The sequence below is a fragment of the Lontra canadensis genome, unplaced genomic scaffold (genome assembly GCF_010015895.1).
Source record: "Lontra canadensis isolate GAN:19392208 unplaced genomic scaffold, GSC_riverotter_1.0 scaffold21, whole genome shotgun sequence".
NCBI lineage: Eukaryota > Metazoa > Chordata > Mammalia > Carnivora > Mustelidae > Lontra > Lontra canadensis.
In genome coordinates, this window is record NW_022631015.1 from 23,913,588 (window position 1) to 23,939,624 (window position 26,037).

Below are 26,037 nucleotides of genomic sequence, written 5' to 3' on the forward strand. Positions count from 1 at the left end.
CCCGGCCTCTGGGCCAATGGAAGCTGAGCCCCTGTGACGGGGCGGGGCCCTGGGGCGCCTGCGCTGCTGGCTTTCGGCGTTGCGGGGCGGGGCGGGGCGGGGCGGGGCGGGGCGGGACGGAGCCCGCGGGGGATGAGGGAGTCTGCGGGGTCCTGGGCTGAGGGGTGGACTCCATTGGCACTTGGTCTAAGAAGAAACAACGTTTTTTATATGACAGTGTCTGACTTCTCTGCTCTTTCCTCAAAGCTGTTAAAGGAGGACGAGAGCCAGAAGTAGCGTCACGAAGACGAGTGCCGACCCTGAGAGAAACACCCCGAAGGATCCGGGGCAAGTGGAGGATCCCGAAGCGCAGCGGAAGAGCTCGGTCACGATGTGGCCCGCGAGACTGATGAGATGCTTTACCCGGGGTAGTGGTGGCCGTGTGTAGGTGGAGGCAGCTGCCGCGGAGGCTACGACTGCCGTGACACCGCAAGGGTCCCCAGTCCCGATTCTGGGCGGGAATCCACGAAGAGTAATCTCTGGGTTGGAGCAGAAATGGGATTCCTTTCAGAGTCAAGTATCTGTGGAGATCTGTTTTCCCTGCTCAGTTGTTCAGTGAACAAAAGTTTTTAAAAAAGCCCTCAGACAGCGAAGAGGAAGGATGAATACTAAGAAAGTAAAGGACCAAAGCCTCGGAAACGCAGCCAGGGACTTCGATTGTGAGCCAAGTACTGGGGATGGGAGCCGTGAGAACATGATCAGGGTTTCACCAGTCATGCCTTCAGGGTTAGCCAATCATGTTTCTAATTATGGAATTCTCCAGGGGAGCTGCAGTTTATTTTAGATTCATATATTTTTAAAAGATTTTTATTTATTTAGCGTGCAAGAAGGGAAAGGGGCAGAGGGAGACAGTCTCAAGCAGTCTCTCCCTGAGAGGGAGCCCAACATGGGGGGGTAAGGAGTGTTTGATCTAAGGACCCTGAGATCATGACCTGAGAGGAAATCAGTACTGGGTCTCTTAACGTTCTGAGCCACCCAGGTGCCCCACAGTTTCATATTAGTTTTTTAACGAAAGCGAAGTAAAGCCAAAACACTCTATTCAGAGTCGTCTTAATATTTGAAATAATAATTTTTAAATTGTATATGTGGTATGTTCCAGACCCTGTTCTAAACACTTTACGTATGTTATCTCATTACCTTGTAAGACAAATTCTGATATGTATTATGTTTAAGGAGGGAACTGGTGTATACAGAGATTAAATGACTTGCCCAAGATCACCCATTTACTAACTGGTGAAGCTCAAAGATGAACAGTCTGATACCAGAACCTGTGCTTGCAACCAGTATACTTGTATGGCTACCTCAGTAATGGTGACTGTATTGTGGGAAAGTACTGGGATAAGAGTCAAGTGTATGGTTCTGATCCCCGCACAGCATGTAGGAAGTTCTCAGTAGGTGGTGAAATCTTCAGCCTTTTCTTTCAAGAGACATTGCCCAGACAGAGTGCTCATTTTATTTATTGCTTCATTCACTCAACAAATATTTATGGAGCACTGCCAGTTCGTGAGAATCCATATTGGATATTAGGAACTTAAAGACAGGTAAGACTCAGACTCATTCCTCTAATGGCTCACACCCTAGCATGGAGACAGCAGGTGCCATGAGTGGCATCATAGAGGTAGAAGTTACATATTATAGTCTGGGAGCATAGAGAAGGAGTGCATAACTAAAAATTCATTTGGGAAAAGTTCAGAAAACACTCTGGAGGCGATGGAATATGAGAAGAAGTTTAAAAGAATAGATGCAATGAATTGAAGTTGGGACTGGAATGGAAGATGGGAAAAAAGAGATACTTGGATGTGATTTCAATTAATGGACCTTGTAGGAAATGGAAGCCATTGATAAGATAGCTGAATTATCTCCAGACTTAAAATTATTTAGAAAGTTTTAATTTTTATTATGTATTTATTCAGAAGATGAGTTTATTTTAAAATATAGAGAGAAACAAAACGGGAAACATGGAGACAAGGATAAAGAATAAGAAGGAGCAGCCAGCAAATTATGAGGAAAATGAACAAACAAAAATGGGCCAGGACAACCAAGGGAGGAGAGTTTCAAGTAAAAGGTTGATGATAGCAGTGTCATATATTATAGAGGTCAGTTGGGAATTTCTATGTTCTAGGCATGTTATAAGCTCCTGATATGTACTAACTCAATCATCCAAGAACGCTTTGCTGTTTAATCCTCACAACAACCCCATCTTACGGATGAGGGAAATGAAGTAGAAGGAAGTGAAGTGTTTTGTGCAAGATCACGCTGCTGGTAAGTGGCAGAATGGGGATTTAAACCCTGGCAGTCTGACTTTCTGAGTCTGTGCTTGTAACCACCATCTTATACTCCCTCTCTGAAGAGGATCTGTGGAGTTTAGGAAACAAGTTTTTCATCTTTAATAGGGGCAGTTTCTGTGGAGTGTGGTGGAAAGGGAAGAAGGGGACATAAGCTGTATTGTTTCTTTCCAGAATCTTGGCTATAAGAATGAACAATGGAAGGCCCTCTCTACTGTAGAACATAGGATGTCTAGAGAGAATAGGGCCTACAGCTTCAGGGTGAAAGAGAGTTGAATATGTTGCTAAAGGAAAAATACCAATAGAGAGGTTGAAGATTCAGGAAAGGGTTATCTGAGGCCACTCAGGAGATAGGGGAGGCTGCGTTCTCAGATACTAAGGGGAATCGATCCTTTAACCAGAGAAGGAATCTGAGATCAGAGGAATGAAAATACATCTACATTGCTTGGGTCTTGTTCAGAAACCCTTTTAAGATTTGGAGGAAGGAATTCCAACTAGCCACAGGGACCGTATTCATCAGGCTTTCAATTTGTTCTTTTAGTCACTCACCAAAATCCTGATTCAGCGGGGTTATATTCTCACAAATGTATTTTCTCTTTGATCTACTCCAAAGGTAACAACCAACAATATATTTTAAAAAATCACAGAGTTGATGGACCAACAGTTCCAAGAGTACAGAATTGCTGTTCTTCATCTCTTGATTTCCTAGAGCAGCTCAGATCTTCTCACTGAAATACACCCAAGCAAGAGGAAAATGAACAAGTGTATCAAATTTGAGGTTCTCATTTTATCTTTTTGTTGTTGTTAAGCCACAGTCATTGCTTCACTGTTCAAAATATTTATTTTCCTAACAGGTCACACACAAGTTGGGAAGAGAAGGACGGCTGTCAATTAGCCTACATCCAAATCTGGGCTGAGGAGGAACAAAGAGCTACCTGAAGAAATGAGTATCTGGAACGAACCACAGCGGTCAAGATGGCCACTGGCCAATGGAACCAGCTGCCTGGGTCCACATTCACAAGCCCCCTTCATGGGCACCACTGAGGTGCCGCAAGGACAGAAGAGCTGCTGGGCCCAGTCATTACAACTTCAGGAAAGGAGAAGGAGCTCACTCTTCAGACATGGTCTTCATGCTTCTGTGCTCCTTCGTGGCCTTCTCCTAGTTCATGTGGTTGAATCCCTCAGTGACCACACTCCACACAGTGTCCTCCTCCAGGCGGTGTGGGGCGATTCCAGAGCCTCCAGGGTGGGAGCAGGGCATGTAAGAGCTTTGAAGGACACCATTCTTAACAGAAGTGTGATGAGAGAAAAACTCTCTGAAGACCTCATACACATGGGAAGCCATTTTATTTTTTTATTTTATTTTTTAAAAAGATTTTATTTACTTATTTGACAGAGAGAGAGAGTTCACAAGTAGGCAGAGAGAGCGGGGGAAGCAGGCTCCCTGCTGAGTAGAGAGCCCAACATGGGGCTCGATCCCAGGAAGCTGAAATCATGAACTGAGCTGAAAGAAGAGGCTTAACCCACTGAGCCACCCAGGTACCCCGGGAAGCTGTTTTAAATTTCTTTCTAAGGTAGCATGACCGGGCAGAAACTTGTTCAAACCAAGGGCCTAATGTGTGCCCCCCCTCCACACATACATTGTACATCTGCTTTGTAAATGAGTAGCTGAAGGGAAAACCAGCTTGTCCTTGAGGTACCCATGGATGCTCCTACTCCTGGCATTCCTTTGCATTTAAACTCATTCCTGTCTGTATGCCAATCTAGAATCTTTGAGCTATTGACCTGTAAAACCTGTTCCTTCTCTAGAACATTTTCTTCCCTGTGGCGAGTGTTTCCCCGGCAGGCAGCCTAAGCTGGGCTCAAATAAAACTTTCTTTCTTTTAGGGATTCTGACGGGTCTGTTCATTTGGCTGGACAGGGGTGCTGGGCTCCGTGCGCTCTGAACATGTGTGTGCTGATGCCCTTGGCTCCCTTCAGGCTTGGGAGGTCTGAGCAAGGCAGTGTCTGTTCTGCTGCTTCCTGCAGACACTGCGGTTGCAACCAGAGAGGAGCAAGTTGGCCGAGTCCCAAACGTGGTGGATGCCTCCCACTTGGCTTACTGGGCGCTGGTTTCCCATGGTGTCTAGCAGCAGCTTGGTGGCACACTGACGGCTCCTGTAAAGTCTCCTACTGGTCACCAGGGGAGGAGAGCAGCTGTGCGGGGCCACCTCTTGGGCCCAGTGACCGCTGGCCCCACTGCTGCTTGTTCCTTGTTCTGGGGGTGCCTCGCTGACCCCAGCTTCCCTGCCCCTGCCACCGGCTGGCCCGTGGAGTGCTGTCTGTGGCCGGTGTGCAGGCCCCGAGGCCATGGCTGCTTCTGCCCATGTGGCTTGGAGGCTCTGCTGCTCTTCACTAGCAACATTAACTGAGCAGCCTTATTTTATCTTTAAAAGTCATGCGCTTTGCACCCCATAATCTAGCTGGGCACTGGCAATAGAAAATAAGAAAAGATTCGTTCCTTACCCTTTAGAAATCATAGTTAAAAATGAAATCGATATATGCCGAGTTCAGAGGGGGCAACTCTATGGGGCAAATTGCCAGTCTCCTTGTCATATCTAAGGCAAGGGACACCAGTCACTTGTGACTTTCTTTTCCACGTGACAAAATGTTAGGCTAGGGTTCCTCCTCAGTGGCATACCTATGGCCTGTTAATCAGAATGGGCTTTGATTTGCTAAATCTCTGTGCATAAGAGACTAGTTTAATTTGGTAAGACATGTATTAGAGGAAAGATCTGTGCGAAGTGCAGTAAGAACACTGGAGGAAGTGGGTGTTTCTGCTTGGGGGGATCAGAGGAAACTTTACTAAAGGAGGAGGTAGGTAGTCCGTGGTTGTGGTGATGGCCTTGCTCTGCAACGTCTGCAGGGAACCTGCGTTCCTTCCTGTTCATAGACCCTCATCTCTTATCTGGTAGGTAGATTTCTAATCATCACCTTCAGGTTTCAGACAGAAAGATGGAGGAAGAGACAAGAAAAGGCAAAGGGCACGTGCCAGCTCTTATTAAAGGAAGTCTCCAAAAAGCCACAGGCCAGGCAGCCCACCTGCATCTCAGTGGGTAGACCTTAATCTCATAGCCACACCTACTTGCAAATTCTATTCCAATAGAAGAAGATGAGTATGGATATCACATGGGGATGGGGGTGAAGGAAAGGGAGGGGAGGTCACATAAATGGTTGTTTTGTCAAGTAAATGTAGGAAGTACTGGATTGAATAAAGTGGTCTCTTTATTTTCAGCACGACAGTTGTACGGAGAATGCTCCCCCTGACATGTTGTATATGTGTATTTGTCTTCTTCCATAGAACTAGAACCTCAAATAATTAAGTAAATGGACAGTGGAATAAGAATTAATTCCCTTGCAGCAAGGGAAGAGGAAGAAATAATGATATCCACTGAGTAAGAGGGGTAAGAGGTTAAAATGAAACAAAACAAAAACCTAGAATCAGCTTTTGGAATAACGAAGTAACAAGAAATAAAGTTGGTAGTATGCAGGATCTAGTACATAGGGAGGGAGTGGATTATATGTGGAGGACAGAACTTTCTTTGGGCAACCTGACAGAAAGCAACTGGAGATTTGGCCATATCCAAAGTCTCCTTTCAAAAGAGCTCAAGTGGGAGGAGTTAACTTAAGTCTGGAGGGGAGAAATAGCAGAGGGATATTCCTAAGCACATCTTGTCTTATGCCGATAGTGGCTCCATCCATTCCATCTTCACCAGAACATGCGTCTTTCCCAAGAACTCAAGAAACCTCAAGTTTCTGTCTTGGCCCTCAACTTCATGGCCACCTTCTTGATGAAATAGACGTATATGTCCTTAGATTGGGTACCTGTCATGTTCCTTGAAAAGCTGACATTCAGCAGGGTCTGGGACATCTGTTTTGAAGGAAGCCCTTGACTTTCTTCTGGTGCAAAGGGTAAGCAGGACCCAGTGACAACTGTAGGGAGTGGTTACTTTATTGTAGGCCAGGTTTTCTATGAGGTGGGTGGTCCTGATCCAGACCTTATATTGGGATAGTAGGAAGACTCTAGGAAATGCAGGCCTCCAGGCAGATTTACCTCCAGGTAAATGCCAGCAACCCAAGAGGCTCAGACTGAGATCTCACCCTTACTGAACTCCTCTCATCCCAGAACTCAAACTCCTCCATTTTCTCTACCTTCTTCATCTTCTCTGAGTCCTCCAGCATCCTGTCCCTGAGTTCACCTGGCTCTCTCTGAGTTCTCTCTCAGCTCTGCTCCTCCTCTCTTGACAGTATGTAAGTATGAGCAGGGCAGGTGGAGGGGGGGGATAGTATGGGAGTTTGGAAGCTAAAAGAATTGACCCCTGTCCCAAGCTGGAATTCCCACTTACTCCTCAGAATATTTATGGCTGATGTTTTATTGTCGTTGCCATTGAACTCTCCTTCTTATGCCTCATTTTGGTAGCATCCTTACAGAACTTTCCTCTTTTTCCCTCGGAGTCAGCTGTTTTTGCCATCTGGGAATTCATTTCGGGTAAGGGGTCCCCATCTGTTTGCTTTGGTTCTAAAGAGTATCTGGATTTGGGGATTGAGATGAAGGCTAAAGGACAACCATTGTGAGTAAGGTTGAATGGTTAGAAATTGTGACCTACAACCCTGGACAGACACATTTCATCAGTCTGAGACCTTTTTCTGAGATGAGACACTAGAAAATGAGATGCCACATCAGTCCCAAGGAAAGTGTGTGATATCTAGGGTTGCCAGATTTAGAAAGAAAAAAAAAAATACAGGGAGCTTAGTCCTATTTGAATTTTAGATAATGTATTTTTAAGCTTTTTTACATGGGGTTACATATACTAAAAAATGATTCATTGTTTATTAGAAATTCAAATTAAACTGGGCATCCTGTATTTTATTTGGAGCCCTAGAAGTAGCCTTTGTGTAGAAGGAGAGATGGATTGTGTGAAAGGAATTCATTTATAAGTAGCAGGATTCATGAGAAGATGAGGTGGGAAATTCCGCACCTTCCTAGGATGCCTCTATTTGGGATGGTGAAGAGCTATCACATGGGAGAGTTAGATCCTGTGAGTATTTTAAGATAATGAGATCTGATTATAGGAGGGAGAGATTTATTTCTGTAGCTGGGGTCAAATATTTGGAAAGAAGAAGGGTGTGGTGATTTGGGAAAGGAGAAAAGTGAGTCTGGGCTAATGGTAGGTAGGAGGATAAGGCCTTGGACGTGTGGGGGAGAGGAGCAGGGTCAGGGGCCAGTGGAGGTTTAGGATGTGGGCCATATTTAGATGGAAGGGTGAATTTGGATGGAAAGTGACTTCAAGTAGGTAGATGATAGATTTACATTGGTTGGACAAGCATGACTAGGCAAGCAGGTTGGCAGGATGGACAGTATGGGAAGCATGCAATATGGTAATTTGGGCAAAGAGATCAGTGCAGTGGCTAGTACGAAACAGGTACTCATTAAAATGATAGTTCTCTAAAGAGCATGGACCATACCTTCGGTTTCCTTTGGCTCCACACTGTTCTGAACCCAGTATATAACAAATAGAGACTGACAATTGGAGACTGCTTGTTGGAATCCATTCCTCTTTTTGTCTCCACTTCATGAGGTCTTCATATCTTGGTGACTTTCTGATTTTTTTCTCTTTCTCCTTCTGTTTCCCAGGATTCCTTTCTTTCCAGTACATCCTCAACCAAATGTACCTGGAGGACTAGCCTCAAGGGGATGAACACAACCTGAGGAGGGTAAACCCTAGGAAGTCTGAGCCTAAAACATATTCCTAGGAATAGACTGAATGCTTAGGAGATTCCCCACTGTGTAGTGAGAACACCTAGTCTTTGAGTTGCATCTGCCAGCCTCCCTGTGCCTTACCTCCTGTGCCAGGAGTCTGTCTCCTACTTCAGGGTCATTTTGTCCATTTCCTGTCCATTCCTCCCGTGGAGTTGGGTTCAAATTTAGACAAGAAGGTGGTTTAAGGAGATTCATCTCAACTCAGATGAGCAAGTGGAACTTTTTGCACAACCCCATGTACACCTACAGACTCTCTTTTCCCCACTGTATATCTTCGTCTCCTTTGTCATAGGTTAATTGACCATATAAGTGTGAGTTTATTTCTTGGCTCTCTCTTCTGTTGCATTGATCCATGTCTGTTTTGTGCCATACTGTTTTGATGGCTACAACTTTGTAATTATCTTGAAATCCGGGAATGTGATACCTTCAGTTTTGTTCTTCTTTCTCAAGGCTGCTTTGGGGTTCTTTTGTGGTTCCATACATATTTTAGGATTATTTTTTCTAGTTTTGCAGAAAATGCTGTTGGTATTTTAACAGGGATTGAACTGAATCTGTAGATTGCTTTGGATAGTATGGACATTCTAACAATATTAATTCTTCCATTCCATGAGCATGGAATATCTTTCCATTTGTTTGTGTCCTCTTCAATTTGCCTCATCAGTTTTTTATAGTTTTCAGAGTACAGGTCTTTCTCTTTTTCAGTTAAGTTTATCCCTAGGAATTTTATTCTTTTTAATACAATTATAAATAGAATTGCTTTTCTTAATTTCTCTTTCTACTTCTTCTTATTAAGTGTTCCATTTATTAATTTTGAATCCTGCAACTTTACTGAATTCATTTATTATTTATAATGGGTTTTTTTTGGTAGAGTCTTTAGGTTTTTTTTTTCATATAGTATATCATCTGCAAATAGTGACAGCTTATCTTCTTCCTTACCAGTTTGGATGCTTTTTTATTTTCTTGTTTGATTCCTGTGGCTAGGACTTCCAGGACTATGTTAAGTAAAAGTGGTGAGAGTGAACGTCCTTGTCTTTGGGGGAAAGCTCCCAATTTTTCACCATTAAGTATGTTAGCTATAGGTTTTTCACATATGGTCTTTGTTATATTGAGGCATGTTCCTTCTAAACCCTACTTTATTGAGTTTTTATCATGAACAGAAGTGGAATTTTGTTAAATGCTTTTTCTGCATCTATTAAGATGATTATATGATTTTCATCCCTGTTGTGTTACTGTGGTATACCATATTGCTTGATTTGTGAATATTGAACCATCTTCACTCCCCAGAATAAATCCCACCTGATCGTGTTAAATGATCCATTTAATGTTTGGGTTTTTTTTGTTTTTTTTTAGATTTTTTTTATCTGTTTGAGAGAGATAGTAGGAGAGAGCACAAGGGGTGGAGAGGAGCAGTGAGAGAGAGAGGAGCAGACTCCCCACCGAACAGAGAGTCCAACAAGGGCCTCAATCCTGGGCTCTGGGATCATGACCTGAGCTGAAGGCAGATATTTAACCCACTGAACCACGCAGTTGCTCCCTTTTAATGTACTGTTAAGTGCAGTTTACGAAAGTTTTCTTGAAGATTTTTGCATCTATGTCCATCAGGGATATTGGCTTGCAAGGTTTTTTTGGGTCTTTGTCTGATTTGGGGATCATGGTAATGTTGTTTGGCCTCATAAAATGTATTTGGAAACATTCCTTCATGTATTTTTTGGAATACTTTGAGAACAATCAGTATTAACTCTCTTTTAAATGTTTGGTAGAATTCATCTCTGAAACCATCTGGTCCTGGACTTTTGTTTCTTGGGAGTCTTTTGATTACTGATTTAAATTCATTACTTTTTAATGAATTACATTGGTTAATTTTATTACTAGTAATAGGTCTGGTTAGATCTTCTATCTCTTCCTCATTTGATTTTGAAAGACTGTATGTTTTTAGGAATTTATACATTTCTTCTAGGTTGTTCAAATTGCTGGTATATAATTTTTCATAGCAGTCTTTTATAATCCTTTGTAATATTGTGGTATCAGTCATGTCTTCTCTTTCAAATAAAAAGAAAAGTAATAAAATATTAAAACAAAAATACAAGGGGGAAGCACAATAATGCCAAAACCCCACAAAAATACCAAAACACTGAAGTAGACAAACATTTGGCAAGATTAAACAGGAATAACGGACAGTGAAAAAATACACTTAAAAAGAGACACAACCACAGATGTTTCATGATTTAAAAGCTAGGAGAAAATGATGAAAATCTAGTGCTAATAAACTTAGAAACTTACATATTCTTGAAAAACGTGATTTACTAAGTATTTTAGTAGAAAATACAATTCTTTCTATAACATTAACAAAAGAACCCATGATTTGAAATCTTCCATAAAAAATACATGACCAAGTAGATCTGAGATATGAATTTATCAGATGTTTATAAAGATATTTCTGATCTTATGAAAACTCCCAGAAAAAGGAATGGGAAAAAATATCTCAACTAATTTTGTGAGACTAGCAGTAATTTTGATACCTCAAACCTAAGAGAGACTATGTGAGAAGAAAAATCAGATTCCACTTTCACACATGAATTTGAATTAAATTTTAAATAAAACTGAAGAAAACATAAAAGTTCAGGAATAAAATATATCCTTATTGTTAACTTGAATTTATTATAGATTTATATTTAGTTTTATATTAAATTATAAAGCTATAGTTTTATACTCTAAAACTAAATGATATAATTTCCTTAAGAAGAGAGAAAAAACATATGACCATATTAAGAGATACAGATACAGATAAACTGTTAAAATACAATATAGTTCTTGGGTCCCTGGGTGTCTCAGTGGGTTAAGCCTCTGCCTTCAGCTCAGGCCATGATCTCAGGGTCCTGGAATCGAGTCCCGCATCAGGCTCTCTGCTCACCAGGAGGCCTGCTGTCTCTCTACCTGCCTTTCTGCATACTTGTGATCTCTCTCTCTGTCAAATAAATAAATAATCTTAAAAAAATACAATATCATTCTTTTAAAAATGTATAGCAAGGGAAGAGTAGACCTTTACCAGAAAAGGTCATGCTATAGCTAAAATGTCTATATAATTTCCTCAGATGATAACTACACTTTTCATGGTAAACATTTCATAATGGATAGAATTGTCAAATCTCTATGTTGTATACCTGGAACTAATATATTATGTCAACTGTGCTTTAGCTAACCCTATACAATATGTTCTATGAAACTAATGTCAACTATGCTTCAATTAAAAAAAAAAATTCCTCATCTTATTCTTCCCCCTCTTCTTTTGCCTTCCTTTTCTTTTCCATTCTGTTTCACTTTTCTTTTCCTCCCTGAGGAATTTAGTAGTGCCGTCATTTAGGCATGTCAGACCAAATTAGGTCTGGGGAATTATGATGCCCTGGAGTTTCCCAGGTGAAGAAAGTATCCATGTTGTGAGGGGGCATGGAGTGTAGGAGCCCAGGCAGGATAAGGGGGACAAGTACAACAGCTTGTTGCTGGTTGTTTAACCCAGGCACAATGCAGAAGGCATTCACTTAGGAACAGGGCCCGAAGCATGGTGTTGGAGCCCTAGTGAGAAGGGTAGGTCAGCCGGAGGTGTTAAAGCCTAATTAACATGAGGAAGGTGTCTGTTGGAGGCAGAAGGCCAGCCAGTGATGTCAAATCCTGAGCAGGGGGAGCATCTCTGTAGTACAGAACAAAGGCAATTGAAATAGAATTTATGAAAAGGATTTTGGAGCGAGCTGTTGGCATGTTATTATCTCTGTACATTTCCCCACAGAGAAGAGTTCAGATTGGAGTTCTCTTTCCTTTTGCTAAATCTTAACTAGAGAGATGTCAATAAGGCCGATCAATGGCGCAAAATCTGTGGGACACAGTGGAGAAGGCTATGGATAATATCAAGGCAACAGATGGGCAGCTTGACTGCCTGACGTTGATTCTTTATCAAGATTAGTCTGTAGTGTCAGAGCTCTTCAGGGACAATGAGGCATGAACATTTCCCACAACACATGTGGGAAACAGGAGAGAGGGAGCATTGGCATGGGGGCAGCTGAAAGCCAGCTTAAATAGGCCAAGTGGAGAAATGAAGGTAATTCAGGGAACAAGAAGCACGAGGAAAGAGAGAGGAAACATTTTCCCTGGCAACTATCCAAGGAGCTATCGCTCAGCAGGTCCAATGGGTGAAGGGAGAAGTTTGATCTTTATGTCAAATTCATCTAAGGATGAATTTTAGAGGGATACAGGGAGCTCAACATTTTAATTTTGGGATTGAGACTATATTAGTCGGGATAAATCATGAAACTGTCTAGGTCTTCATATGGAGGTAAGGAAAAATGTGTTCCAGTGAATGGAAATAAAATGATAATGGAACACCTAAGTGTATGGTCTACATTTTTATATCCCAGGATATCCCAGGGGATGGTCACACTTACATCACTGAGTTTGGAGAGGGCTAATTGATGAAGTTATATGACTGTCACTTAATTAGTTTTCTTATTATTATGACTTTATCACAGTAAGAAAGGACATCTCACAGATCTGAGAGACAGTGTCCCTGTGGGTAATCCAAATGCATATGGCAGATACACCAATGTTTATAACATAAATAAGCCATTTGACATTTCCAATTTCTGAGTATGGGTGTAAACATATCATTTTAATTTGGAAATGGCAAAAGAATTAAAAGCCTTCTTTGATGGGGGTGAGGTTGGGCAAAATGGGTGAAGGGGGGTCAAGAGGTACCAACTTCCAGTTATGAGATAAATAAATCATGGGGATGTAATGTACACCTCGGTGACTATAGTTATTTTATATTTGCAAGTTGCTAAGAGAGGAGATCTTAGAAGCCCTCATCATAAAAAATAAAGTTCTGATCACAAGAAAGTAAAACATAATCATGTATGGAGACAAATGTTAATTACATTGATTGTGATCATTTTGCAACATATACAAATATCAAGTCATTATGTTGCACACCTGAAACTAATATAATGTTATATGTCAACTCCACTTCAATTAAAAAAAATCTTTTTTTTTTTTACACCTCCTTTCATTCCATAAGGCAAGGAAGACATTTTTCTGGATTAAGACATTTTAATATACATAACGTATAGTACATATAATTTATTAATGTCCTTTTCTATATGTCAAAGCGTTACCTTGTGGAGGAAAACAAATATTGACAATCATTTTATCTTTCCATGGCCTAATCGTAAGTCAAAACAAATAGCCTTTAACCAAATATTTACTTTACGTTCTATTTCTAAGTACTAATTGTGGCGAGGTAAGATTTTCATCTCTCATAAATACATTTTTTGGTGTTAAGAAATGTTTGGGGAGATTTTTTTTTTCTTAAAGATCTCATTTATTTATTTGAGAGAGATTGTGAGAGAGAGCGTGAGAGGGGAGAAGGTCAGAGGGAGAAGCAGATTCCCCATGGAGCTGGGAGCCGGCTCCAGGATCCTGACCTGAGCTGAAGGCAGTCACTTAACCAACTGAGCCACCCAGGTGCCCCAGGGGAGATGTTTTTAAAATAAAAGACCCCTGGAGTTGCGTATTTAATGCAAGGTGGGTCTGAAGGTATTGCTGACATGGAGACTAGGGGCTTGTTTTTGGGAAGGCAGAAGTCTCGCTGTACACTCCTAAGGAGAAGAAGCAAGTCACAGGGTCAACTAAGCCTTTTCCTGTTATCTCGGCTTCCCCTGGATTGGGGAAATGCATCAGGCAGAGTTCAACTATGAATGATTGAAACCAGCCTAGCAATCTTAAGAAATGGTTTAAATAGGACATGCACAATTATGGAATAGTTGGAAGGGCTGGGGGACCCGGTTCCAGGCTGGCCACCATAGTCTCCATATAAAACAGGCCCTCAAGGAGGTTGCCAGGTGTCACCATCAGAGAGGGAGGCAGCTGGAAAATGGCAGCTTCCCGTCGGTCTTTGCAGCATTCAGAGATCAGGAAACTGCCCTGCTGTTAGAACTGTGTCAGCTGAACATGGATGCGTGGAAGCCACCTCCCTCCCCTACAGCAACAAGAGCATTCTAGGTATCAGCCACAAGTCGCATGTGTCCTGATTTCTCGCACCTTTGGAATAATATCTTGTTCTGGCCAATAGCTCTCACTTGTCTGTCTTTAACACGCCACAGTATAAAAATTGTTTTAAGCCAGAGCAGAAAGCAGGTAATTCCTGGTCCATTATCTGCAGTTCCCTGTTTGCACTTGGGCTATATATTTTGAGACACCAATAATTGGTCCCCCCCCCCCATTTAGGTAACTATACAAGCTCAAATGGAGGTGTGAAGCAATGCAGAGAGTGGTTTGGGCCAAGGTTTCCCTACTTCTTTCACCCTCCCTGCAAAGTCTAAGATAAGAACTGAAAAGAGTCTGCAGAGGATGTAGCATGGAGAGGTTTTGTAAGAGAACCTTTGAGAAAGGAATGCAAGGACTTCCCTAAATTAAGAAGAAAAAAAAAAGATTCACTCAAATATGAAGAAAGAGAAAAAGATCTCAGAACCTACATGGGCATGGATGTTACAGAACTTCCCCCAAGCAACCAGGTAGGTAGAAACAGGAGCGGGCTTAGCATTACCTCCTCCTCCCTCCCTTTCCTGGGGTCTGCATTAGATCCCATAGACTTGGCAGGAATTTAAGTGAATAAAAAGGAAACAAACTAGGTTTACAACTACCTTCAGAACCAGGACTCTGAGACAGTCATTCCTCCTGGCCATATAAAAAAGGAATCTACGCATACAAGAGCTATTGGATTGTTGAACAGAGTGGCTACACTTCCTTCTAGGTATGGTGACTACTAGAGGGTATTACTGAAAGATACGGCATATTCATACCAAATACTATAATAACAACACCCATAAGATGGTTACTGACAAGTAGTCACAGCGTTCAGAGTAAAAAAAGACAAGATCATATAAGAATGAAAATATCAGGAATGGGCCTTAAAGATATGGACCAGACATGAAGTTGGAATTCCTCTATGAGGAAAGGTGTATGACTTTTTAAATTGAGGGAGCTTTAAAATAAATACTCATGAAGGGAAGTAGTGACAGAAAAGGCTGAAAATCTCAGGGTAAAAATTTTATAATTTAAAACATTTAAGCATGTTATGGGCTGGATCGTGTCCCACCAAATCTCATATGTTGAAAGCGTAACCCTTGGTATCTCAAAATGTGACTGTATTTGGAGATAGTGCCTTTAAAGAGAGAATTAAGTTAAAATGAGGTCATTAGAGGAGACCCTAATCCTATCTGACTGGTATCCTTATAAGAAGAGGAGATTAGGACATAGAAACCAGACATGTGCACACACAAAGGAAAAAACCACGTAAGGACACAGAAGGTGGCCATCTACAAGTCAAGGAGAGAGGCCTGAGGAGAAACCAAACCTGCCGACACCTTGATTTGAACTTGGGTTTGATCCAGCCTCCATGACAGTGAGAAAAATTTCTGTTGTGTAACCAACCCCATCTGTGGTATTTTGTTAGGGTGGCCCTAGCTGACTAATACCAAGTGCAAGGGTTATGTTATCAAAACGAGGTATTTTAGAGGATATATTTAATTGTGAGAATGAGGAAGTTTCAAGAATGGGAACTGGGCCTTTGTTTACCCTGTCAGCTCCTATCAAGGATTGCTCAATTCTCTATGAATCCCCAACCTCAGGACAATGCTTGGCATAAAACATGTTCTCAATAATGAGTAGAATGAATGATGGAATGAAAAGGAAGAGAGATTTAAGAGAGGTTGTGTTGAAATAATCTACTGTAGTGATCCTCAAGCTTTCTGGTGACAGGACTCTGTTTTTTTCTTCTTAATTTTCTTTTTAAGTGGTCTCTGCCCCCCAGTGTGGGGCTTGAACATACAACCCAGAGATCAAGAGTTGCATGAGCTACAGACTGAGCCAATCAGGCACCATGGGATTCTTTACACTCTTAAATGTTATTGTGAAACCCAAAGGTCTTTGTGAATTATATCCATCAATATTTACTATATTAAGTTTTAAAACTGCAAATTTAAAAATATTTCCTAGTTGGGGTGCCTGGCTAGCTTAGTTGGTAGAGCATGTGACTCTTGATCTTGGGGTTGTGAGTTCAAGCCTCATGTTGGGGTAGAGATTACTTAGAAAAATAATTTTAAAATTTTTGAAAGTATTTGTTATTTTTTTCTGAAATAAAAGCAACCAACCTATTAGGTGTTATCGTAAGTAACATTTTATGAAAAAATAACTATATATATTTTTTTCTTTCACTCTCCTTTATGACTGCTTAGTAGAAGACAGATTTTTATATCTGCTTCTTCATTCAAAATGTCATAAGCATATAAAGAAAGTTTGGCTTCATTCAGATAAACTGTTAGAAAAGGAAAGAGTATTTTAATAGCTTTTTCAGGTAATTGTGCACATTCCTGTCTGATTTTATACCAAACTTGACAGATGGCACCTTCTTTAGGGTTGGTTGTAATGTGCAGTCTGAAACCTCATCACTAACTGAATGGCTCTTTTACCCATGCGTGATTTGGTAACAAGTTGGGCACATTAGTCCTTGGGGGTATTCAGATTTTCAGTATATAATATCAAACAAACAAAAAAGAACATTAACACCATCACCAATCTCCTCAGAAATGTCTCTAAGCATTGGGAAGCTGCAAGTTATCAAATACTGAAAGATAATAATTTATCATTGCAAATCCTCTCAATTATTTTCTTTGAATTTTTTTTATAGACTGATTTCTTTGATTTTTGAGAAAATGACTGAATATGTCATGGTTTATTCTTTCCAATAAAAATGGTGTTCCATGAAAACAAAACAAAACATCTAGATCAGTTTGCAAGTTAAAAGTCACCCAAACACTTTTCTTAGACAATCATCTCATTTTTATACACAGCTGGAGTGCTTTTTCTGCACTTACCATTTATTCACATGGTTTATTAAAAAGACATGTACTTAAGGGTAAGAACTAGTCAAGTAAATTTTTTTTTTTTTTTTTACTGCTTCATCAAGGATATTCTTAAGTAAACTATCTCCCCCACCATGTGACTGCTATGGACACAAGAGGGCGGGGACCTCCTGATAAAGTGCCTTGATCCACAGGAAGCAAGAGCAATTATGTGCTGTTTTTATACCATCAGCTTTTTTCATAACAAATGCAGCCTTGATATTATTATGAAAATATTGTTGCCCTCACATACCTTGAAAGTGTCTCAGGATCTCCATGGATCCGTTTGCTACACATTGAGAACTGATGAAATAAAGTATCTGTGGGGATTTGAGGGACAACGGGCCAAGCTTCTCTTGGAAATTTTGAACCCAGTTGTCAAGCATAAGGACAGGTTGTGAATTGATGTTTGTTGAATGGACCGGAGAAGCCTTAATTGTATAAATATGTGCTTACTTGAATGAATGCAGTGATGTGGAGAAGAATGGTGGAGAGAATATGATTTAGAGTGGAGAATGCATGCTTTTTGGAATCAGAATCTGCTCTCAAGGTCTGGCTTTGTCACTGAACAGCTGTTGGTTTAATTCTGTGGAGCCTTTTATCAGCAAAATGGGGATAATGATACATTGATTTATGGCAAAAAAATTAAGTTAGACAAAATGAAATTATGTGTGTAAGTTTTTAAAGTATAATCCACCCCCCTAACATGGGGCTTGAGCTTACAAACTCAGTATGGGGGGCCACAGACTCTACCCACTGAACCAGTCAGGCTCTCCTTTGTGAGCAGTCTTTAATAGCATTTTTGGTTGTATAGAGGTGGGGAAAATATGGAAATTTATAAAATCAGTTTGTAATATTCCAAGGGGAATATCTCAGGAGACACAGGTGGAAATGTAGATTTAATTTGACAGGTAGGGATAGACTCTGGACATGTTGGGGAGATATTCGTTCAACTACTATTTACGGAGTGTACTACTCCAACAGAGAAGGCTGTGGACCGTTAAAATATCGGGAGGGGCGATGAGGGAGGAGGCGATCCAGATCAGTAGGAAAAAAGATGGAAAATAGCGGCCAAAGGTCAAGCACAATTATTCAGCGGGTACATCATGGTTTCCAGAAATTACATGCTTCCTTTAAAACCTAACTAAAACGTACTTCACGTCGCCTTCTTAGCGCAGTGGGCAGCGCGTCAGTCTCATAATCTGAAGGTCCTGAGTTCGAGCCTCAGAGAGGGCATGTGTTTTTGTTCCGAAGCTTGTCCACAGCCGGTGACAACCACGACTCCTTTTAGAGCGAAGGTGCCTCCCGGGAAAGCCGCGCCGGTTCGCGGCTGGGATGCAGTTTCTTCCGGTCCTAAACCGAGAAAGGTGACGGCACCTGAGATGCAGAGCTTCCCCCACAGCAGGCGGCCGGGTCCCCATCCCACCTCAGCGGAGCAACCGGTGAAGCCCGGGGAGCCTGCGCGCGCAACCACTTGCGGGGAGCGCGTGGGCGGGGCCGCGGGCCCTGCGCTCCGCCCACTTGGCCGCGGGCACCTCCCCCGCGCGCTGGGGTCTGGGTCCGAAGGGGCATCTCCGCGCGCAGGTGCGCACCTTGTACGCGCAGGAAGAAGACAGCGAAGTATGGGACATTTTCGCAGCGTAGGAAATTGACTCTTTCTGTCCTTTTGTCCCGTTTGGCTCCACGCATGGCAGGGCTGGCGATATCCTGAACCACATTCCCACCGACTGCGTGTGGCCGGGGAAGGGACACAGGGAAAGAGAGGTGGGGGTCCCCACGCGGGCGGAGGAGCTCGGAGAGGGAGGAGGTCGGTGGTGCGCGGTGCAGGGGGGCGGGAGGCACCCACCACCCCCGTTACAGGCATCCTTGAGAAATGCATTTTAGTGGTGACAGCCTCTCTTTGCTAACCGGATCTGGGATTTACGTGGGGATTTAACCTGGGGAAAAAGTAAGGCCAATGACGGGGACCGAGAGAAGCTAGACTGTAACAGGCGGGGGCCGGATCTCCAAACAGTCTGGCTTGCTGTTTGGGGAGGGGAGGGGATTGCGAAGTGCGGGAGAGTCAGGCAAGGAAGGTTACGACCCCCAGTGGCATTTGTAGAAACTGAATTCTCGCAGGAAGTGTTGGGAAATCTGTGATTAATAGAGTGTTGCCCCACCTGCCTGGGACCCCATTACCACGGGCCTGCCTCCCTATTTCAAATGTAAAGCCAGTCCTGAGCGGTAGCTTCAGAAACCTTTCAAAATCAGAGAAGGAAACAAACGGGCCATTGCCTGTGCCATACACAGAACCCAGATAGTTTCCCCCACCTTTTGTTTCCGAAGCTCCTGGAGATGGAAACAAATATTCAAAAGCTTCCCAGCAGAAAAGCAATTCCACCCCATCCTTTCCCAGAGGTCCAGGCAGTCGGGGTGGGGTGGGGGGGGGGTTAGGACTCAGTCGGTGGGACTGGGCAGTGGGATAGTCTCTGCCTTCCAGCTCTTTCTCACAACTTTTTCACATTTTTCAACATGAGCCCGAGCCCCAAGATTTCTGCGGGTGATGCTGATGGCATGAGGAGGTCCTGGGAAAGGGATGGCCCCTGGATAATAAGAAATGATCCTGTCTTTCTGATCCACAAATGACTTTTAAGGCCACCCAAGTGGAGCGAGGACCGAGTAATCACCCAACATCCCAGACAATGCCCTGGGCGAGAGTGTGAGCTCTGTCCTCTCCACCAGGGTGCCCAGTTCCCAGGGTCACCAAGCATGTCCCATCTGGGGAAGACCACATCAGGAACTGCCTGGTGAGTTAATACAGGGATTCCAGAATCTCCTTTCATATTTTTCAAAGTTGTGATTATCAGCTGAGTGTTGTGGTTGACATGATGGCTGTCCGGGAGGTGGCTTTTGGGGTAGGCCATTCCAGGCTCTGTGTTTGCACATCTGTTCCCAGTGTGTTTAGTCCATGTGTAAGGGAAAGACCATGAATACAGGAAAAATTATCGTTTATATGCAATTCAAGATAAGCACTTTTTTTAAAGTTTAATATGCCAGTTAAACATTCTGTCCTTTAGACATAAAAAGAAATGGCCTTTTTGTTGGGCTTTTTGTTGTTCAAGTCCACTGAGCCCAAGCTGGGCAGGTAGAGGCTTCTGGTTTTCTCCTCTGTCCCCTTTCCCTCAGAAGCTGAACTTTTGGCGGCAATAGCAGGAAGTTGCACTTTGTTCTAATCAGAAAATTTAAAAAGAACATTTGCTCCCGTTTTCCCCTTTCCTCATCTTCTCAAGACCACACCTATAATTACATTTTATTGGATATAGAGCAAAACAACTAACTTAGAAATGGGCATTTTAGGCACAGGCAAGGTCCCAGAGGAACAAAATAAACCGGAATGGAGAAATAACAACTGGTCAACTTTTGGAGAAGGGAGGTTGGAATGACATTCCAGAGTATGAGGGGCTCTGAGTGCTGTCTTGTCAGCAAAAGGTCACCATTTCACCATTTTACCCTGGACTGCAACATGGCTTAATCTGTGTTTCTCAAATGAGAAACTTTGCCGTTTGTGCAGAAGATGACTTGGGAAGAGATGACGGTTGAGTTCAAAGTTCAGGAGAAGCATGAGGGCATCATATCAGTGGACATGGCAGAGACACCGAATGGCTTTACCAAGCACTGGCAGTCAAGTTAGACTCATTTATCCCATACAGGCATGAGGGCCTCTCTCAAATGTTAGCCTCTGGGCCCCACATCACCTACGAGTCTTTGGGTTCAGTCACAATCAAGACAGACATAAGCTTCACATTCTTGTACGGGGAGATAAAAGTGAAAACAAAAAACTAAACCATATAGTTTCAGATATGATGGAAGTAACTACTTGATGATTCAGGAAAGAGTGCTCTGAGGAGATGATTTTGAGGTGAGCCTAAATAACATGGAAAATGATGTGGGAAGTCTGTGAAGACTCCTGAGCCTTGAAGCAGAAGGAATACTAATGCAAGGGCCTCAAGACAAAATTCACTTGAGTTAATGAAAGGGAAAAATGAGAAGAAGCTAGTATTTCCAGTTAGACAGAAAGATAGAATTGACAGAATGTAGTGAAAAACTGAACGCAGATGATGATGAGGGAGAGAGAAGTCCTTAGGTCTCTGGCTTGGGGCGTTGCTTGGATGGTGGTGTTTTTTAAAAAAGTATTTTTTTACTAAAGATTTAATCTATTTATTTGAGTGAGAGAGAGTGAGAGCACAAGCAGGGGGAGGGGTAGAGGCAGAAGCAGACTCCTTGCTCAGCGGGGAGCCTGATGGGAGAATCCATCCCAAGGCCCTGGAATCGCGACCTGAGCCAAAGGCAGATGCCTAACCAACTGAGCCACCTAGGCGCCCCAATGATGGTACTTTTCTGCAAGACTGATATTTCTCACTAAAGTGGGTTTGGGGAAAGAAATTATTAGGTTCTTGCCATGTCCTATTAGTTCTGAAATATTCATTCGTGTGCAAGTGGAGAGATCAGTGAGGGATTGCGGATAAAGGTTGGAACTCAGGAGAGATGGCCGTCCAGAATATGGATAGTGCTTGTAATGAAGCAAGGAGAAATGAATTGTATCAGGCTGGATACACTCGATACAGTAGCTTCCAGTGACAAGTGGCTATAAAGTATTTGAAATATGCTATGAAATGAGATTTGCTATATAAGTGTAAAATAGACGCCATATTTCAAAAACTTTACATGAAAGAATGTAAAACATCTCATTAATAATTTTTCTATTGATTACTTGTTGAATTGATAATATTTTGGATATATTGCTAAATAAAATACAGTATTAAAGTAATTCCACTTCTTTCTGTTTGCTTTTTTTTCATGGGACTATTAGAAGGTTCAAAAGTATATGTATGATGCATATCTCTGTTGGATAGCATGGGTGTAAGGTAATCGTTCTGAACCTCTTGGTGAGAAGAGGGTCACATTTATAGATCTACATCCATACAATAAAAGAATGGTCACAGATCCCCCCGCAATTAGCTCAAGATAAGAAGTGGCCCAAGGACAGAACCTCAGAGAACATTCATAGAGAAAGATGGAGAAAAAGTGGGGACACAAAGGACCCTAAAGAGTTCGAGGAGAACTTACTGGTCCTGTCTAAACCCAAGGAAGAAATCATTCACTTGGGAGGGGGAGAGCTGGAGGGTATTTCAGAAACTGGAACCCCAAGTAAGATGAAATACAGAAGAAGTTCCCACTGGATTTTACAATTTTGAGGAGATTGTAGTGGCCTGAATGAAGGCAGTTTCAATGAAATGCCACACTCAAGTGTCCAGCAGTAAGCTGTGGACTGAGGGATGGTTCATATACGTTTCTCTTTCTGGAACTTGGTGGTAGAGTTAAGGCTGGAAATCTGCAAATTTCTTTCTTTTTTAAATTTTATTTACTTATCAGAGAGAGAGAGAGGGAGTGAGCACACAAGCAGGGGGAACAGCAGACAGAGCAGGCAGAGGAAGAAGCAGGCTCCCCGCTGAGCGGGATTCCATCCCAGGACCCTAGCTAGGATCATGACCTAAGCCAAAGGCAGAGGCTTACTGACTGAGCCACCCAGGTGTCCTGTGCCAACTTCTTGAAAGTGGAATTAGGGACTTAGCTCAAGGAGAACATTATGTCTGTGTGTATATGGTGGTTGCTGCTAATTAATGAATGATCTTGAATATGATCTAACATCCACATTTTTTCCAGACCTCTGATTGTCACAGACACAACCTCCCTTAACAAGTGACTAAGAAACCAAACAAAATCCACTTTCTTTAATGTTTTAAGTCTCTCTTCATCCATAGGCAATCCCTTACTTTTCTTTTTAAAATGTTATTAGTTAACTAATGTATTAGTTATATTAGTTAACTAATATACTTTATTTTTTAGAGCACTTTAAGATTTGAAGAAAAATCGAGCAGGAAGTACATAGTTCCCAGTACATAGTACATAGTTCCCAATAAACAATGTCACCCTTCCTCCTGTAGAGTTTCCCGTTATTAACATTGTGCTTAGTGTGAGATTTTTTATAACAGGAGAATCAATATTGATACATTCTTATTATAGACTGAAGTCCACAGTTAACCTTAGGGTTCACTCATTGTGTCATATAGTCTATGGATTTTGACAAATGTATAACATGTATCCACTATTCTAGTATGGTACAGAAGAGTAGTTTAGGCCAACAGATTTGCTGAGGGGCTGCATCTTTTATCCTACATAATTTCCCACCTTGTGGATTTATTCTACTGCCTCTTCTTGGTGTCCCTTGACATATTTCTTGAATTGCTCTATTTCTTGTAAACTGGTAGTTAGAGGTAGGAGCTCCCTTAGCTTCAGCCTCAAATATTTCAACAGTAAAATTTGAGAGGTATTGTGAGCATAACTTTATGAGGTGTGTAATGTCTGAATTTCTCCTTTTTTTTTTTAAGATTTTATTCATTTATTTGTCAGAGAAAGAGAGCACAAGCAGGCAGAGTGGCAGGCAGAGGCAGAGAGAGAATCAGGCTCCCCGCTGAGCAAGGAGCCCGATCCAAGACTCAATCCCAGGACCCCGGGCTCATGGCCCAAGCGAAGGCAGACACCCAACCACCCGAGCCACCCAGGCGTCCCTGAATTTCTCCTTTTTAGTCATCAATATTAACATTCATACATGGGCTCAATGTCACATCCATATCTTGTGTATATAATCATATACTGATACATAAAATTGGTACAAAAAATAAATTTAGACATCATTAAAAGAATAACACAATAGCAAGCAAAATATTAACTCTCAAATGAGCACCTTAGAGGAAAATCAAACGCATACCGTCAGACTCATAAAAATGGGAATTTCAAAGATCATAAAAATGGGAATTTCCAATGACCTATGTCTTAGGTTCTGCAGAAACTGCTCTCTAGTTTAAACTCTACCCTTGAATACTCTTTAATTATAGAGTACCACAGTAAAAATCCTGTGCATTTAACATAAGGAATAAGAAAAAGAAAGGCTCTAAAGAAAGTCAGAAAAAAGAATCCTAAATAGAAACATGGGGATTAGCTGGAATACAGCAAATCTAGTTGGTCATTTGGAAAAACAAAACAAAACAAGACCTAAAATTGCCATTGAAATGTCAGAAAAAAAGGAAGATGAAGAAAGGAAGAAGCAAAATGAATTAGTAGATGTTGTGTTAAGATTTTGGAGGTGTGGGGCCCCTGGGTGGCTCAGTGGGTTAAGCCTCTGCTTTTGGCTCAGGTCATGGTCCCAGAGTCCTGGGATCAAGCCCCGCATCAGGCTCTCTTGCTCCTGCTCCTGCTGAGCAGAGAGCCTGCTTTCCTGCCTCTCTGCCTACCTGTGATCTCTGTCAAATAAATTAAAAAAAAAAAAAGATTTTGGAGATGTGGTGGGATAATATTTTGAAGAATTCATTGGTGTTTGATTTGCCTGCACTACCCACTCCACCCGGTCATGGCAGTAGCCATGTGAACCTTCGCTCTAGATGCTGGGGCGCAGTGAGATTCAGCGTTCTGTACAGACCGTGCCTGAGCACTCAGGAAGCTCCCATTCTAGGAAAGAGAAAAACAAAACAATAACTTAAAAACCTACTTTCTGGAGGACATAATGTTTGTGAAGAAGATAGAACTGGGAGCGAGAGACTGTGCACGCAACATTTTAGCTCTACTTGTCTGAAGAAGGACAATTTGAGTTGAGACCTGAGTACTCAGAAGTGCCAAGCCTGGGGCAGGAGTGGGAAGGGAGGGATGCTGGCAGGTGGACCAAGGGTCTCCATGAGGAGTGGTGACAAGGGTACAACAGAGGTGTCAAAGCTTCTTGGATCTTTTCCCAGGTAAGAAGCTCTGGGTTTGTAAATAGAACAGGCAATATGCAAACCAAGGAAGGGGGGTGGAAGAGAACTTCTCGAATAATAAGCATGCACAGAAGGACCACAGGCCTCTCACTTTCCTGGTTCCTGGGGGCTTGCTCAGAAGGACCACAGGCCTCTCACTTTCCTGGTTCCTGGGGGCTGCTGGGAACTTTGGGCCTTGAGGGACCAGCCGGGACTGGATGGAGGGCAGAGATGATCAGACATTGGAGAGTGAAGAATGGGGACTTCCTTAGAAAGCCTTGTCAGAACTTCCCAATATCACTTTCCTGATCTCCTGGAAGTAAAAAGAACACGCTCCAGATGTCGAGACACGGTGCTCCAGAGTTGTGGTCATTACTGGTCTTTGCAGGCTCAGCTGCCCAAGACAAGCAGTGGGACGGCCTCTCCCAGCCCAGGGCCTCAAGCCTTCCGTGTCACATCCCTGGGCCAGGCTGCTGGAAAGTCCTATTCCCATTTCCTAGAGAAACCCCAGAAAACCCAAGACCTAATTCTCTTCAACTTTCCAAAGGTGAAATCTGTGGCCCAGGGTGGGGACGAGAGGAGCAGCTAGGAGAGAATTTTGAGGCCAGTAGGTCTAAGTGAAGCTTTGCTCAGTTTGCTGGAATAATAGTTTTAAGGAAAGGCAGAGAAGGCAAACACCGGCATCAGTCCCTTCCCAGTACTGAGTATCTGTGGGGATAGTGAGTCCAAAATAATAGTTTGCCATTAGCCTGAAAGAATGGCCAAGTTTCCCCCTCTCCTTTCTAAAGGCAGTAAACACTCTTCCACTTTTTTTTTCTTCAATTCTGGATATAGAATCAACACACTTGACCTTACTATATTGTCTGTTGTAGGCCGTCTGCTATGGTCCAAGTATCCCATTTAAAGATTTTGATCTCCCTACCTCCATTTCAACATTGATCTGAGCCTCAGTGTGGTCCCCAGGGAGGCTAGTCTGTAGTGGAGATTTCTTAGATTTCTCAGCGAACCCCCATTCCAGGGGCTGCACACAGTGCTCTTTTCCTGTAGGGCTCAGGGAGTGATGAAGAACCTTGGAGGGAACCAAGATTGTGCCTTGAGAGTCTTAATCTTGTCCTGTAGATTTATTCCCGAAGCCCTTGCTT

General features: G+C 42.4%; 1 long non-coding RNA gene and 1 other non-coding gene across 2 annotated transcripts; both read left to right on the forward strand.

Annotated features, from left to right (window-relative positions):
• The first annotated feature begins 525 nt into the window (after nt 1–525).
• Nucleotides 526–3,736, forward strand: LOC116870048. The gene is made up of 5 exons (XR_004383166.1): nt 526–698; nt 1,213–1,350; nt 2,162–2,301; nt 2,938–3,086; nt 3,179–3,736. It is a non-coding gene; the product is annotated as an uncharacterized LOC116870048 (long non-coding RNA).
• Nucleotides 3,737–18,232: 14,496 nt separating this feature from the next.
• TRNAM-CAU lies at nt 18,233–18,305 on the forward strand. The gene has a single exon. It is a non-coding gene; the product is annotated as a tRNA-Met (tRNA).
• Nucleotides 18,306–26,037: the final 7,732 nt, after the last annotated feature.